The following is a 17,771-nucleotide window of genomic DNA, read 5'->3' as shown; positions in this document are numbered from 1 at the left end:
CCAATGTGGGATTTGTCCACACTATGCTCAGTGTGGGTATGGGGAACCCCAGAGGTGTGACCAAAGGAATCTAAATGGATGATGATACTGGGGAGGGGAAGGAACCTTAATGAGATCTGGAGGTGAATTTTTAAGCCTTTTCAGACTCCATTGTTTTATGAATGTTTACTTTTTGAGTTTTGTTCCCCTCCAAATAGTGAACAAGTCTTTATTAAAATTGGAGAAAAGGACGTTTGAATTCAATGCCTGTATTTTGTCATGGTTATTGTATTTACTGAGTGTTTGCTTTAAAATTCAATTTCGTTTTTTAAGTTCACATATTAATCTGATCTATACTATTCTGTTACATTGAATTATTTTTAGCTACTGTGTTTTGGCTATTAGCTATATGTTCTGTTACATTGCTTTTATTTGTACTGGCCCTATGATGAGACTGGAGAAAATACCATTGCAAAAGTCCAAAAACAACTCGCACAAATCCTTTTCCATGGCAAAAAAAAGTTTTTTAAGGATGCTATGTTTGTCACCAGATCTATCAAGGCCACATGCTACCTTAATGCCCTTTTGTGCCTTTTTGCCTTTGTTAGTTGTCACATAGATTATGATGGATAAACTCCATCAAACTGGTTATGACCTGTATGTAACCTTTGGAGAATTTAGTGAGTTAAATATCTCAATTAATGTTAAGGGGGTCTTTGGAAGTGATTTTCAGATATCTAGTAGCACCACTACCTCTGACTGATCATTTGCCTGTCTTTGAGTTGTTTGTAACAAGAGGCAAGGGTCCATTTAGTAGCTGAGGTGAAGTGCAATGGCACCATTGTATTTCCCCAACTCGACATTTATTAAAAATGTAATGGATGAAACATCTGAATTAATTTTTATTATTTAGTCCTTGGATTCATAGTGAAATGGATGGGACATTTTGGAGACAGGTCTTTTACTCTGTTACAGTCTCATACCAGAGGGATGGAGGTCCCCAAATAGGGGCTTGCTTACCCTGTAGAGGGTAACCACCTGGGAGGTAGGAAGGATTTTCCTGTGAAGCCTAGTAACTACTGAGTGAGTTTTTATATTTGTAAATCTTCTGCTTACTCTACTCTCCCACCAGAATGATCTAAATTCTTGGTGACATTTTTAGACCCAAAAGATTTTCATCAGGAGTACAGAGGGGATTTTTTCTGGGTTTCTCCTGTCAAATTTTGTACTGATGGCAACAGTAGACTTTGTTTAAAATATCTCAGCCAAGGTTGAAAGATTGGCTACATTTGGACAATTTGTGACAAGTATCCATGAGTTCATAGGTTTTTAAAAGGTCACACAGCAAGTGGCTATATAGAGGCTCAAGTGAATCCAAAAGATAGTGGGTTTGTTTGCTATTGTCATTAACTGGGCTATTATGATTTTGGGGATTTGGGTATATCTTTGAATGTGCATTACCTATTATACTACTGTTTTATAAAACTGTTACATGGTGAAAATCATTTGGACTCACACTGTGGATCATGGACAAGTTAAAAAGGAAATGGATCTCATTTTGGGGTTTCTACTTTTCCTGGACTGACACAGTGTGTCACTGATTTTAAGCTCTATATTTTTAATTTTTAAAAACATTTAAAATTATTCTTTTCCCTTTTATGTGTAATACAGTATTTCAGTTTTACTTTTCTCTCATTTTTTTGTATTTGAAGCACATGTTACCTGTATAATTGTTTTTTTTTTTAATTTTGCAGTAGGGTAAGTTTAAAATGTTCATTAGCCCTAATGCCAATGTATATTAGACTATAGAAACAGTGCCATTGATTGTTAAAATATTATGGGACTTTTCTTAATGATTGTGTCTGATTCTAGGAGAAGGGAACACAAAAAGAGCCACTGCACAGTGCCAAGAGAGCACATAAGAATCTGCCTAGTGCCTCTACCTGCCTAGTTTCTCTCTATCTCTGTGTCTCTTCCTCTGTGTATCTCTCTGTGGCTCTTCCTTCCAATATGTTTTTTCTCATTATTTGTCCTCTTCTTTACTTTTTGCCATATCCTTCCTCTGATGTCCTATTTCTTCTGTCCACTATCTCTCCAATTCATACCCCTTATTTGAAATCTTCCCTTATTTGAAATCTGCCCTCCTGGTTCCAAATTGGCCCACCTTTCTTAGGGTTCTTTCCCTGTTCCTTATCTTTTACAATTTATTTCTTATTTTATTCACTTTTCCCAAAATTCCTTCCTTATCCTCACCACTGTGCCCTTCTATTTCTTGATATGAGTTCGATTCTAAAAATCTTTATCATACTTTGTACTGAGTCCTTCCCTTAACCCATTCTTTACTTCCTTGTTTCTTGATGTCTTCTCCCTTCTAGGTACCCTTCCATTTTCTTATCCCCTTGCCCTGCTTTCTCATACTCTACCCTTCCTTCTCTTAGTCACCCAGTCCCTTAAAGAGACTTAGTCCCTTCCTTAACTCCTTTTTCTTCTGTTTCTCTGTACAGCAAAAAGGCTTTTCCCTTTCAGTTCTGTATGTTGTTCTCTCTTTAACCAGGATATGATGAGAGCAGAGTTGTAGTACTACCAGTCCTCCAACCCCTCCTCCTCTTCTGTATGGCAGTTCTTATACTCATTCCTCTTTTTTATGAGATAGTTATTGTTTTTTACCTCTTCCTGGTGCATTTTCCTATTATTTTGATTTATTATATTGTATTGATATCAAGACTTTTGCCTATCTATGCCCATTCACAGTAACCAGGTAATGATGTCATTATTAAAGTCATAGGTAACATTTTCCCATGTAAGAATTATATAATTTGACATTTTGGGTTGCATATGATTGGTCTTTTATCATTACCTTTGTAATTTTTCTTACGCAGCAAATTTTCTACTGAGTTCTGGGTTTTTTCCCAAGAGTAGGTGAAACTCCTTTAATTTATTACATATCCATTTTTTTACCCTGTATACTTATGTTTAACTTTGCTGGCTGTTATTCTTCAGCATAAACCCAGTTCCTTTGCTATATGAAATCTCGTGTTCCATGCTGTTTTTTTTTAATATTGTAACCACTAAGTTTTGTGTTATTCTGACTATAGCTCCATAATCACTTAAATTTTTTTCTTGTTGTTTATCATATTTTTTCCTTACACTGGAAGCTATAGAACTTTTCAGTGATGTTCCTGTGTATTTTCATCTTTGGATCTCTTTGAGGTGGTGGTTGGTGGATTCTTTCCATTTCTTTTTTTTACCCTCTGGTTCTATAATTTCTGGGTACTTTTCCTTGATGATTTCTTGGATTATAATGTCTATTCTCTTTTTAAAAATCACTCATTCTGGGATTCCAACTGTTCTTATATTACCTCCTATTGACCAATTTTCCAGGTCAATTGTTTTTATGACAAGATGTTTCATATATTCTATTATAATTTCATTCTCTTGGTTTTATTTTATTATTTCTTACTATCTTGAAATGTTGTTAGCTTCCTCTTGTCCAATTCTAATTCTTAATAAATGATTTTCTTCTTTGAGTTTCTGAATCTCTGTTTCCAGTTGGGTGGCCTTTCTTTCATAATTTTCTTAATTTTCTTTCCCTATCCTTATTTTTTTCCTAATATTTTCTCAATTTCTCTCATTGATTTTTCAGGTCTTTTTAAAGATCTTCCAAATGTTGTTTTAGAGCCTGTGGCCATTTATTGTATTTGTCTTCTGTTTTTGAAGTAAATATTTTTACTTCAAGGTCCTTTGAGGTTGAACTGAAGCTTTCTCTGTCTGAAAAATAGCCATCAATAATTGGCTTCTTTCTTCTTTGCTTGCTCATTAAGAAAATTTTTTTAGCATCTAGAACAATAAGTTTAATTATTAGTTTTAGCCTGTAGTCCCACAGTTCCTAGGGTGCTGGAGGATGGTGCCTTGGATTTCAAGATTTTTTTGTGTGTTTGTTATTTACTAAGCCATATTTAGTTATATCAATTTCTATGATCCAGAGTTTTCTCTCTGTCTCTTTCTCTATGCCTGTCTCTCTTGCTTTTTGATCCTTCACACAGCCAACCTTAACATGCATTTGAAGGACTTCAACTCAATTTTACCTGTAGCAGCCCAGCAAGCTGGGATGCCTAAGGTTATCTAGAGCATGAGGATGGGAAGGACTTTTGCCCATAGACCTGGGAAGAGTGTAAGCAGAAGGAGAAGGGGCAGTCCCAAAGAACAGGGTAACAAGCAGAGGCTGCAGGCATATGAAAAGCCTGAGGACAATGAGCAGAAGACACACTTGCAGACCCAGTAAAAACTCAAAGTTCATGTGTAGGGACAAAGGAGATGAAAAAGCAAAGAGGAGGCTCTGACCAGGTCCAGAACCAGAATCTTGACACCTGTGGTTTTCTGTGTCCTTGTGTACCCCTTACCAAGAAAGGGTGCCTGCTGTTGCTTCTGATAAGTTGATGGCCTCCTCTTGAGCTTTTTTCAGGGCCCAGAAGATTGGAGAGGTAGGAAAATGACAGTTGATGAAAGGCTCCTGGACCTGGCCAAACTCTGTTTACTCTGAGGTTCTGACATCCCAAACATCAAGAAGCATGTGTCATCCAGGTCACAAAGAGACAAGCTGGGTGCCCCTGCAGGGGGGTGGGGCCAGCTTGAGGTCAGGGAGATGCCTTGGCCTGTGCCCAGCATGCTTGGAGTATAGCAGCCACAGGTGGAAAAGAGACTGAGACTGATGTTGGCAGAGGCTGGGGTTATTGCAGACACTTGAGAGGTCAGGAGGAAGAGGAGCATGTGGAAGACCTAAAAGGTGAGGCAGCTGGTAGGGGGCACCTGGATTTGAACCAGGGACCTCTTGATCTGCAGTCAAATGCTCTACCCCTGAGCTATACCCCCTGGCCTACAAGTATATTCTTAATGAGCACCTTTCCAAGCTGCTACCACACCCAGAGCACCTGCCTTCCAGAGCCATTGCCATTGTTTTGGAGAAGTCTCCCCAGAGCCCAGTGGCTAGCCCTGACCCTGGACTCAAGAGCCATGTCCAGGGGCCCCCTCTGAAGGTCCCCAATACCCCCTATACTCTCCACAGGCCCTCTGGGCTTCAACCATTCTAACAAAGGCCCTAGTCATATGAGGCTGCAACTTGTCCTCCCTCCCCATTCAGATCACCCTGGCAGGGCCCAGGAAGGCAGAAGCCAACTGTCCCAAGTTTCCTGGCCTGGAGATGGAGCTGAGACAGTGCTTTGGACCATCAGCTTCAATATAGCCCAGAGGCTGTAGGCCCCCTCCACAGAAGCTGCAAGTGCTTTTGCCCTTCCACAGGCCTTGGGTGAGCCTCGATGTCTCCTGCAGAGGGTTGGGGAGAACAAGGAGCCCCATCTCTGGAGCACCATCTCAGCTCTAGGCTGCTTCTCAGGCCCTTTCCAGGTTACTGACAGACTTTCCCGATGGGAGGTAGACAGTTAGTGGCCCACATGGTTAGGCACTCCTGGATGAAACAAGGCAGATATCTTCTGTCCAGGCTATGCTCTATAGCCAGGGGACCCTGGGCAGTCTGGTCCCTCCATCTCCCACTAGTTCAGTCAAGGCCCACTTTCCTGCTACCCTAGGCCACCAGAGCATCCTCTCCCACTGCTGCCAGGCTCTCTGGCTCCTTGTGACCCTCAAGCCAGCTCCTCTTCACAAAGAAATTCATGTCTGGATTTGAACCAGTCACCTCTGGAACCTCAGGCCATCACCCTGGGACTGAGCCAGCAGGCAGGAAACTCCAGGGTGCTGCACCCTCAGTCAGCTGCCTTCTGACTGGGTAGTCTCCAGGCCACCTGACTAGCAAGAAGGACCCCTCCCAAGGCCACATCTCTCTCTCACTCTCTCTCTCTCTCTCTCTCTCTCTCTCTCTCTCTCTCTGTCTGTCTGTCTGTCTGTCTGTCTGTCTCTGTCTGTCTGTCTGTCTGTCTCTCTCTGTCCGTCTGTCTCTCTATCTCTCTCTCTGTCTCTCTATCTCTCTTTCTGTCTCTCTATCTATCTGCCTGTCTCTCCCTCTCTCTCTGTCTCTTTCTCTCTCTCCTTTGACTCTTTCTGTCTCTATTTCCCCATCTTTGTCTTTGTCTCTGTCGTTCTTGTGCTTTTTGATTTCCCATGGCCAATTGTGACCTGCATGCCAAAGACATCAACTAAAAGTTTCCATAGCAGCCCAGATAGCTGGGAGGCCTGAGGAGCTAGAGGAGGAGGAAGGGCAGAGTTTTTGCCCATATATCTGAGGGGAGGGTCAGCAGATGGAACAGGGGCAGACCCCAGAGATAGGGCAGATGGCAGAAGTCAGAGGCATATGAGAAGCCAGAGGGCAATGGGAAGAAGATGCACTTGCGGGCATAGGAAGAGCCCTGGTGTTAAATGCAGGGACAAACGAGTTGAGGTAACAATGAGAAGGCCTTGGCTAGGTCCTGTGGTTTTCAATGTCCCTGGGGTGACCTAATGACCCTGAGCTTCCAGGAAGGGCACAGTTGACTTTGACTGGTCTTTGACCTCCTCTTGAGGCTTCTGAAGATAACAGGAATCTTTTTTTCCCATTTTTTTCCAGTTAACTTTAGAAAGAATTTTTGCAATTATTTTTTGACATTTTAACATTCAAATTTTCCCCTTCCCATCCTCCTCTATCCTTCCCAAGATGATGAATAGCCCAATATCAGATATATATATGCATATATATATATATGTTTCAGGTAATACATATTTCCATATTGCTTATGTCAAGATAGAAGATCCAAATCACACATATTTATCATAAGGTGGAAGATAGCAGGCCTTGACCTGTACTCAGACTTCAACAATTTCTTTTTTGATTGTGGAGAGTATTTTCATCCTGAATCCTTTGTGGTTTTCTTGGAGACTTGTTTTCTTGGTCATGGGTTTATCCTTCATTGTTGATCATCGCATAATATCTGTTACTGTATACAATGTTCTCCTGATTCTGCTCACTTCAATTTGGATCAGTTCATGGAAGATTTTCCAGGTTTTTCTGAACTTATCTTGTTCATCATTCCTTATATTTCATTAATAATAATAATAATAATAATAATAGCGTTTCATTATAAGTATATTCCACAACTTGTTCATCCATGCCCAAAGTGATGGACAACCCCTCAATTTCCCATTCTTTGCCACTACAAAAGAGCTGCTAAACATCTTTTGGTACAAGAAGGTCCTTTTCCCTCATCTCTGATCTCTTGTAATGGTTTTGCTAGGTAAAAAGGATTTGCATAATTGTATGCCCCTTTGAGCCTGGTTACACATTGCTCTCTAGAATGGTTGAATCAATTCACAATTCCACCAACAGTGTTATAATCACAATTTTCTCACACCTCCTCCAATACTTATCTTTTTCCATTTTGGTCATGTTAACTAATGTGGTAGATGTGAGGTGGTATCTCAGAATTGTTTTAATTTATATTTCTCGAATCACTAATGATTTGGAAACCTTTTTCATATGACTATATATAGTTTTCATCTCTTCCTCTGAGAATTGCCTGTTCTCATCCTTTGACATTTTTGCTTTATTTTTATAAATTTGACTCGGTTCTGTATATATTTGAGAAATGAGGCTTCTGTCAGAGGTACTTGCTATAAAATTTTTCCAATTTTCTTCTTTCTCAATCTTCCTTGTATTGATTTTATTTGAACAAAACCTTCATTTCATGTAATCCAAATGATCTATTTCTCTTTTTCTTGTTTGGTTATAAATTTATCCCTTATCCATAAGTCTGACAGGCAAACTTTTCTATATTCCACTTATCTGTTTAAGGTGTCAACCTTTATTTCTAGATCTAGTATCCATTTTGACTTTATGCTGGTGTATGGTGTGAGATGTTGATCCATGTCTAGTATCTGTCATATTATTTTCCAATTTTTCCAGCAGTTTTTGTCAAATAATAAGTTCCTTCCCCCAAAGCTTGAATCTTTAGCTTTATCAAACACTAACTGCTAGGACATTAACTATCATGCATTGATTGTTTAATCTACGCTATTTGTCCACCACAATATTTCTTAGCCAGTGCCTGATTGTGTTGATGACTACTCTTTTATAGTATAGTTTTATATGTGGGATGACCAGACCTCCTTCCTTCATATTTTTCTTCCTTAATTCTCTTGATACTCTTGACTTCTTGTTCTTTTAAATGAACTTTGTTGCTATCTTTCCCTGTTCTATGAAATAACTTTTGCCTACTTTAATTGGTATGGCATTGAATAGATAAATCATCTTAGATGGGATTGTCATTTTCACCTTATTGGCTCTGCCTATCCATGGACAATTAACATTTTATCAAATGTCTAGGTCTGACTTTATTTGTGGAAAGAGTATTTTGTGACTATGTTCATGTAGTTGCTAGATTGGTTTTGTTAACTGTACCCAAGTATTTGATGTTGTCTACTGTTATTCTGAATGCAATGTCCTTTTCTATCTTGTGCAATAATATTTTGTTGGTGATAAATAGAAATACTAATAATTTCTGTGGGTTTACTTTGTATCCTTGTACTTTGTAAATCCGTGAATTATTTCTATTAGTTTTTTTGTTTGATTCTCTAAGAATGCTATCATCTGGAAAGGATGATAATTTCATTTCTTCATTGCCTATTCTCATTCTTTTAATTTCTTTTGTTGCTCTTACTGAAATAGCAAGTATTTCTATTACAATATTAAATAATATTGGTGATAATTTGTGTCCTTCCTTTACCCCTGATGTTACTGGGAAAGGGTTTAATTTATCTCCATTAAAGATGATTGCTGATGGTTTTAGATAGATGCCATTTATCACTTTGAGCATGGTTCTGTTTATTCCAACATTTCCTAATGTCTTCATAAGGAATGAGTATTGTATTTTGTTAAATGCTTTTTCTTCATCTATAGAAAAAAAATCATGTGGTTTCTGTTGGTTTTGTTAATGATATGGTCCATCATGTGGATGGTTTCTATAATATGGAACCATCACTGTTTTCCTGGTCTAAACCCCATATGATCATAGTGTATGATTTTTGTGATATAATGCCTAATCTCCTTGCTATGATTTTATTTAAAATTTTTGCATCAATGGCCATTAGGGAGATTGGTCTATAGTTTTCTTACTCTGTTTTACCTCCTTCTGGTTTGGATCCAAAAGAGAATTTGAGAGGTAGGAAAATGGCAGCCAATGGAAGGCTGCTGAACCTAGGCAGACTATTTGCCCTGAGGTCATGACATCCTGAAAGAACAAAAGGACTGTGTCATCCAAGCCCCAAAGAGACAATTGGTATCCCCTCCGGGTGTGTTGGGGCAGTCCAATAACAGGATGGTTCCTTGGCCTGGACCCAGCATGCTTGAAGAGTGGCTACCAAAGGTGGAGCAGAGGTTGAGGTTGTTGCAGGCACTTGCCAGGCAAAGAGGAAGAGGAGCATGTAGGAGACCTAAAAGGTGAGGTAGCTGGTAGGGGGCACCTGGATTTGAACCAGGGACCTCTTGATCTGCAGTCAAATGCTCTACCCCTGAGCTATACCCCCTAGATTGCAGGAATACCCTTAATGAGCACCTTTCCAAGCTACCACCACACCCAGTGCAGTTACATTCCAGAGGCCTTGCCAGTGGCTTGGAGAAGCCTCCTCAGGTCCCAGCTTCCAGCCCATCATCTTGGCTGAAGGGTAAAGTCCAGGGGCCCCCTTTGAGGGTCCCAAACTCCCACCAAACCCTCCAAAGGCCATTTGGGCCTTAATCATTGCAACAGAGACCTTTCCATTGTGGAGCTGCACTGTGTCCCCCTCCTCACCCAGACAGGCCTGGAAGGCCCCCAAGCAGAGAGGATCCACCCTTCCTCCCACCCACTGGCCTTGAGACCCAGCTCACTCAGTTCTTTGGCCTTTCAGCTTCCATCTGTTCTGGAGGAGGGCAGCACACTCCTCAGCAGAAGCTGAAAATCCTTTTGTCCTTCCATGGGCCTTGGGTGAGCCTGGATGTCACCTGGAGAGAGTCAAGGAGAATTGCAAATCCCTCTCACTTGAGCACCAGCATCCAGCTGCATCCTGTTCCTCAGGCCCTGCCTGTCTGCTGATGGGCTTATTCCCTTTCCAGATTGGAGACAGAGTTAGTGGCCCACCCAGGTGGGGACCCCTAGCTGCCACGAGGCAGACACCCTCTTTCTAGGACCAGTAATGGGCCCCATGCAGCCCATCTCCCACTCGTCCTACCCAGGACACTTTCCTGGGGCTCCAGGACCAGGCCTTGCCTCTCCCTCTGCTGCCAGGCTCTCTGTCTCACTGTGACTGTCATGCCAGCTCCTCTTCCCAAGGAGATTCACAGCTGGAAGAGGAACAACAGAAAGACCTAAAAATGATGCAGCTGATAGAGGGCACCTGGATTTGAATCAGGGACCTCTTGACCTGTAGTCAAATGCTCTAGCCCTGAGCTATACCCCCTGGGCCATAAAAATACCCTTAATTAGCACCTTTCCAAGCTGCCACAACACCTGCCTTCCAGAGTCATTGTCAGTGGTTTAGAGAAGTCTCCCCAGGGCCCAGTTGCCATCCCTGATCCTGGACAAAAAAAAAGCCATGTCCTGGGGCCCTCTCTGTGGGTGCCCCACACCTACCAATCTGTCAACAGGCTCTTTAGAGCTTAATCATTCCAAGAGAGGTGCTAGATAAATGGAAACATAACTTTTCACAACTCTACCAGTAATGCATTAGTGTCTCAATTTTGCCACATCCCCTTCAACATTTATTATTTTCATTTGCTGTCATATTGACCACTCTTGCTAGTTTTAAGGTGGTACCTCAGAGTTGATTTGATTTTCATTTTTTCTAATCCGGAGGGATTTAGAACTTTTTTTCTTCTGATTATTGATACTTTTGATTTCTTTATTTGACAACTGCCTTTTCATATTCCTTGACCACTTTACAATTGTGGAATTATTTCATTTCCTTTAAATTTGACTCAGTTTCTTGTATATTTGAGAAATTAGACCTTTGTAAGATAATTTTGTTATAAAATTTTTTTCCTAGTTTATATACTATCATGTCACCTACAAAGACTATAATTTTGTTTCTTTATTGTCTTTTCTAATTTCTTCAATTTCTTTTGTTACTTTTGTTCTTATAACAAGCATTTCTAGTATAACACTAAATAATAGTGGCAACAGAAAGAATCCTTGCTTTATTTCATATCATTGGGAAGAGTTTTATAATTAGAATTTTGTACCCCAGGAGTTCATTTCCCAGAATCCTACTTTCATCCTTACATTACATCCTTACATTTTGGAGATAAGGGTTCTGTAACCATGCCCCTCTTTGAGTCCTTCTCCCACTTTTGCAGTCCACTTAATTTGTCTTTACTCAGGCTTTATCTACTTCCCCTGCTTCAAGTTATTATGAATAAATCTTATAAAATATAATGCTGGGAATTATTGGATATTAATTTTAATCTTACATTTCTAGCAACCAATGAAATTGGAAAAAGAATTCTAATTTTTTTCTTTGAAGAAAGTCTTTGGAGAAAGTATAAGGAGTAGATGAATTTTGAAAAACTGTGTTTCTCTCTTGCTGTTTTTGGTTTTGTTTTGTTTTTTTGCCTGGCTGCCCTGCTCATCCATTTTCCTTTGTGACAAGGAAATCACTTTAAAGACTGAATATATATTAATTTAAGGTCTCCAAGAAATTCAGCTATGTAATTCCTAAATGAAAACTCAAGTCAGCAGTCAACTTTTTATGGAGTTTAATTACAAACAGGAGGAAGAAAGGTATTAGAGATAGAGAGAGGGAGAAAGAGAGAGAGAGAAAGAAAGGGGAGAGAAGGGAATAGGGCTTAAATACCCCTTCTGTTTAGGCTGGGCCAAAAGGCCCAAGCCCTTAGATAGCTGAGGCAAAGAAAAGAGATCAGTCCCTATCACTCACGTGACCAAAATGGAGAAACAGTCTCAGGGGCCTCCACCTCCAGCTTCCTTCAGAGCAAACTTCTCAAAGCACCACCTCTCAGAGCAAAACCTCTCCAACCAACCACCCCTCAGTCCTCAGACCCCTCCATCTTTAAGGAATCCATCCAAGTTCCCTCCCCTCAGTTCTCACATCTACCAATCACTGTCCATGTCTTCCCTGTGCCAATGGTGGCTCTATCTTAACCCAGGACCGCCCAGAGGTCTGTGGCTTTGCACATGTCTGTTGAAGATCATATTCTCAAATAATTAAATCTTGCTCCTTTGCTGCAGCCCTTCCTAAATCCTGTTAGGACTGAGTGGGGTGGAAATTGTATTTTCCAAGACCTGGTTCTGTCATTCCAAGTATCTCTATTGTATCAATTCTAAAATCAATCATGACTCAAAGAACTTCCTGTTCTATGCTTAGGCATAGGTCAAAGCCCTTTCCATTGTTCAACAAAAGGTTTCTGTCCTAAAGTAATCTTAAGAAGGGAGGAGGAGGAACCTCCCATGCCAATGGGGTTCACATTCCAATAGAGTTCCCACTATCAATAGGAAATTTTTCAAGTATGAAATTTCCCAATGGTGAAATTTCCAACATTTATAAGTCTAAGATTTTTTTTTTAATTTTAAGGTTTTTTTTTTAAGGTTTTACACCTTTGTGTGTAATTTTAAGGTTTATACCTTTGAGTGACTTAGCCTGGTGCTCCTTGCCAAAAAGGATAATCCAAGGCCTTCAGAGTACTGCTAATCTCCTGAGGTTCCTCAGATTTGGGTGAGATCTAAATCTCCCTTTCCCTTGCTTGCTGCAGTTTCCGAAGCTGAGTTTTTTTTTTCCTCAAGAGCAGCCCCTTCCACACTGTCCACCCACAACCCCATCTAGCTTCCAAGCCAATTTTTAAACTGACCCTGGGGAATTTCACCCTCCTGGCTGTTGGATTGGGGACTAAGGATTCACAAGGCCACTGGTTTTACCCCCATGGGAGGGAAGGAACAGAACTCTACTCCCAAACATTCCTGATGAGGCTTTTACTCCTAGGCAGTGCATACTAGGGGAGTGCCACCTTTGGATAGGAAGTAGAGATTACAAGCATGGCCCAGTTTCTTGCTTATCTCAAACAGCTCCTGTTTCTGGAGATCCTTACCAAGCTCACACAGCTTCCAGCTTTAGGATGTCTTCTTGCAGTTGATAGCTTGAGTACTCTTGAGATTCAGAGGGGGAAAGTCATCTCCCTACACACCCTTGCCATTTTGGCCTGCCCAGTCTCTGAAACACATCCAATATGGAGTTTGTCCACACTATGCCCGGTGCAAGTACATGGAACCCCAGAAGTGTGATCAAAGGAATCTAGCCAGATGATGACACTTGGGAGCGGAAGGAACCTTAATGAGTCTGGAGGTGAAGTTTAAGCCTTTTCAGATCCCCCATTGCCTTATTGATGTTAACTGTTTGAGTTTGTTCCCCTCCAAAATAGTGAAGAAGTCTGTAACACAGCTATTGGAATTGGAGAAAAGGACTCTCGAAATCAGTACCTCTATCCTGTCACATATATTGTATTTCCTGATTGTTTAAGATTTAATTTTTTGGTTAAGTTCACACATTAATGTAATCTAATATATTCTGTTACACTAAGTTATTTTCTGTTACTGTATTTTGACAATTAGCTCTATATTCTGTTACATTGTCTTTTATTGTATCTCCCCATAAGACTGGATACTTATTAATGCTAGGTTTGTCATCAGATCCATCAAGGTCACATGTTGCCTTAATGGTCTTTTGTGCCTTTTTGTCTTTGACACCCTCTCATTTTTTTCAATCTTTTGCCACAACAAAAAGTGCAGCTATAAATATTTTTGTACAAACAGAATCTTTCCCATTTCAAAAAAAAATCTTTTTGGGGTACAAACCCAGTAGTGGTATTGCTGGATTCAAGGACTGTGAATTTCAGATTTACTCCACCCTGCTTAGTCTTTAGAATTTTAGCAACCAGGAATGTATATACCCCCACTTAATGATTAAGTGGGGAGGAGGAAGATCATGACCCTGCGTGTGCTAGCAAGTTACAAATCAGAAACAATTGACTGACCCCCTGGGCTGTCCAAAGCTTAAATCACCATTGGTACATGTGAGACACAGGAAGTGATGTAAAGAGCTGCCTTTATATTTTGCTTCACTTCCTGTGAGAGGGACTTGGTGGTGGAACTTGACTATAGAGGAGCTCGATCATCATTAAATCCTCAGACTGCTTCCCTTAGACTGTCATGTGGTGAGTGTAAGGCTTACTCCACTTTCCTTGACTTTTCTGGAGGCACCAGCCTCTGAGGAGGCCCCTCATCTTGGAAGAGGCCTAGTGGCTAGAAACCATGCTAGATTTAATCTTTTGCCTCTACCCGCCTTGGTTTAGGCCTCTGAACTCCTGCCTGGTATCTCTCTCCTTTTCCTCTCTTTCTTTCTTCCTTAATATCTTCACTCTATTGTAAATAAACCACCATAAAATTCTATTCTAATGAGTATTTTGGGGGGATTTAGAATTTAAAATCCCTGGCGACCAACTAAAAATATATTCAGTCCAACCATAACTTTTATCCCTTTCAGTCCACATATTCTTTGAGAACCCTTTGGGCATAATTCCAAATTGACTTCCAGAATGGTTGGGTCAATTCACAACTCCACCAGCAATACATTTTTGTCCCAATTTTTGCAGATGGATTTGATAGATACAGTTTCTCACTTTGAGAAGGGTTCCATTTATTCCAACATCTCCTAAAGTTTTTATAAAAAATAGATGTATTTTTTTCAAATGCTTTTTCTGCACCGGTACAAATAATCATGTGGTTTCTATGGGGTTTGCTATTGGTATGGACTATTAGCATGATGGTCTTCCTAATGTTGAACGATCACTGCTTTCCTGGTATGAAACCCAATTGATCTTGGTATATGATTCTTGTGATATAATGCTATAACCTGGTTCCTAATATTTTTTTAAACATTTTGCATCAATGTTCATTAGGAACATAGGTCTACAGTCTTCTTTCTCTATTTTAGCTCTTCCTGGTTTAGGTCCAGAAGAGGAATTGAGAGGTGGGTAAGTGGTAGTCACTGGAAGACTGCTGCTAGACCTGGTCAGAGTCTGTTTTTCCTAAGAGCTTGTCATTCCCAAAGAGCAAGGAGAAGACTGTGTCATTCAGGCCCCAGAGAGGCAAGTTGGGGTCCTCTCCAGGTGTGTTCCTGGTGGGCTTTGAAGCAGTCAGAACCATGAGTTTCCCCTGCCCACTGGCCTAAAAATCTTATTGGAGCCTTGTGTGGGGCTTTCAAATTCAACATGGCCCTCAGGCATGGAGCATGCTTCTCAACAGAAGCTGAAATTAATTTGGCCTTTCTGTAGGACTTCTGAGAGTCCAGGTGTCACCTACAGAGGCTCAGGGAGAAGTATAAGCCCATTTCTCTCTCTGTCTCTTTTCATGTTGTCCACAGTTTTAGAATGGATCATGTTTTGGTAAGATTTGAATATTTATTTTATACTTGTTTTTTAATTTTTATTTTATATCTACCCCAATTACATGTAAAAGGTTTTCAACATTTTCAAAAGAATTTTGATTCTCATATTCTCTAGCTCCTTCCCCTTCACTAATTGTAAGGAATTTTACATAGATTTCATAGGTAAAATAATATAAAACATTTTTTCCAGATTGATTATTTTCTGGAAGGAAAACTGAACAAAAAAAGTTAAGAAAGACAGTGAAATAAAGTTAGCTTTGGACTGAATTCAGATTCCATCAGTTCCTTCTCTGGAAGCAGATGACATATCTATCATGAGTCCTTTGAGATAATTTTGGATCATTGTATTACTAACAATAGCTAAGTCATTCACAATTGTTCTTTGTAAGGTGTTCCTGTCTCTATATACAATGTTCTCCTGGTTCTGCTCATTTCACTTTACTTCAGTTCATCCAAGTGTTTCCTCCAAGTGTTCTGAGCTCCTCCTGCTCATCATTTCTTTTTTTTTTAATTGAAAAAATTTTAATTGATTAATTTAGAGTATTTTTCCATGGTTACATGATTCATGTTCTTTCCCTCCCCTTTTCTGCCTACCCTCCATAGCCAACACAACAATTCTATTGGGTTTTACATGTGTTATTGCTCAAGACCTATTTCCATATTATTGATATTTCCACTAGGGTGATTGTTTACAGTCTACATCCCCAATCATATCCCCATCAACCTTTGTGATCCAGCAGTTGTTTTTCTTCTGTGTTTCTACTCCCACGGTTCTTTCTCTGGATGTGGATAATGTTCTTTTTCATAAGTCCCTCAGAATTGTCTTGGATAATTGCATTGCTGCTAGTAGAGAAGTCCATTACGTTTGATTGTGCCACAGTGTATCAGTCTCTGTGTACAATGTTCTCCTGGTTCTGCTCCTTTCACTCTGTATCAATTCCTGGAGATCCTTCCAGTTCACATGGAATTCCTCCAGTTTATTATTTCTTTGAGCACAATAGTATTCCATCACCAACATATACATAATTTGTTCAGCCATTCTCCAATTGATGGACATTCCTTCACTCTCAAGTTGTTTCCCCCACAAAGAGAGCTGATAGAAATTTTTTTTTTGTGCAGATGGGTCTTTCCCCTTTTTGTTTTGTAATCTCTTTAGAAAACAAACTTAGTAATGGTATTGCTGGATCAAAGAGTATGGACTGTTTTCTAGCCCTTTGGCCTCAGGTCCAAATTGCTTTCCAGAATGGTTGAGTCATTTCACAGCTCCCCCAATAGTGCTGTAGTGTCTTGATTTTCCCACATACCCTCCAAGTTTTGTCATTTTCCTTTTCTGTCATAATAACTATCTAATAGATTTGGGTTGGTACCTCATAATTGCTTTAATGTGAATTTCTTAAATTAATAATGAATTAAGGCATTTTTTTTACTTTGTCTGAGAATTGCCTGTTCCTATCCTTTGACCATTTATCAGTTGGGGAATGACTTGCATTCTTATACATGTACCTCATTTGTGTAGGTATTTCTGAAATGAAGCCTTTATTACAGACTTGTAAAAAATCTTTGAACCATTATAATTTCTGGGTAGAACTCTCCATCTTATTTCCCCCCTTTAGCTTCTGAGCATCATCTCCCCTGATTTACCCTCTTTCTATCATCTCAGCCTCCTTTCTCTTATTCCCTTCTGCTCCTGTTTTCTTGTAGGATAAGATCGATTTCTATACCTAATTGACTGATGTTCTTCCCTCTTTTCAAACAATTCTTAGAAGTGTAAGGTTCACATGCTCCCCTCCTCATCTCACCCATTTTCCTCTTTACTATAAAAGTTCTTTTGTGCTAATTTTATGTGGGATAATTTACCCCATTCTATTTTTCACTTCTCCCAGCTCCCAATTACCGCTAAAGGATATTTGAGTTGGTTCATTTTGGATGCTTACAATATTTTGTCCTTTACCTGGTAGTTCTGGAATTTGGTTATAATATGCCATGTAGTTAACCTTTTGGAATCTCTTTCACAAGATGTTTGGTGGATTCTTTTATTTCTATTTTACTTTCTAAAATACTAGGGCAGTTTTCCTTGATAATTTCTTGAATAACATCTAATTTCTTTTTTTTAAGCCTTCTAGGCAATTCAATAAATTTTGAGGGACTCTCCTAGATATCTTTTCTTGGTCTGTTGTTTTTTGAAAGAGATATTTTACATTTTCTTCTATTTTCTCTTATTTTTAATTTCTTTGTTTATTTCTTGATGTCTCATAGAATCATTAGTTTCTACTTGCTCAATTCCAATTTTAAGACCTGATTTTTTTTGAATGAGCTTTTGTAACTTCTTCCTCATTTGTCCAATTCTACTTTGTAAAGAGATCTTTTCTTCAGTAAATTTTTATACT

General features: G+C 39.6%; 2 non-coding genes across 2 annotated transcripts; both read right to left on the bottom strand.

Annotated features, from left to right (window-relative positions):
* Window positions 1-4,776: 4,776 nt before the first annotated feature.
* Window positions 4,777-4,848, bottom strand: TRNAC-GCA (transfer RNA cysteine (anticodon GCA)). The gene has a single exon. It is a non-coding gene; the product is annotated as a tRNA-Cys (tRNA).
* Window positions 4,849-9,411: 4,563 nt separating this feature from the next.
* TRNAC-GCA (transfer RNA cysteine (anticodon GCA)) lies at window positions 9,412-9,483 on the bottom strand. Its single transcript has one exon. It is a non-coding gene; the product is annotated as a tRNA-Cys (tRNA).
* Window positions 9,484-17,771: the final 8,288 nt, after the last annotated feature.

Source organism: Monodelphis domestica, chromosome 5, assembly GCF_027887165.1.
Source record: "Monodelphis domestica isolate mMonDom1 chromosome 5, mMonDom1.pri, whole genome shotgun sequence".
In the NCBI taxonomy this organism is placed as follows: Eukaryota; Metazoa; Chordata; class Mammalia; order Didelphimorphia; family Didelphidae; genus Monodelphis; species Monodelphis domestica.
The sequence above is the reverse complement of the archived record's forward strand: the minus strand, read 5'-3'. Positions and strand labels throughout refer to the sequence as shown.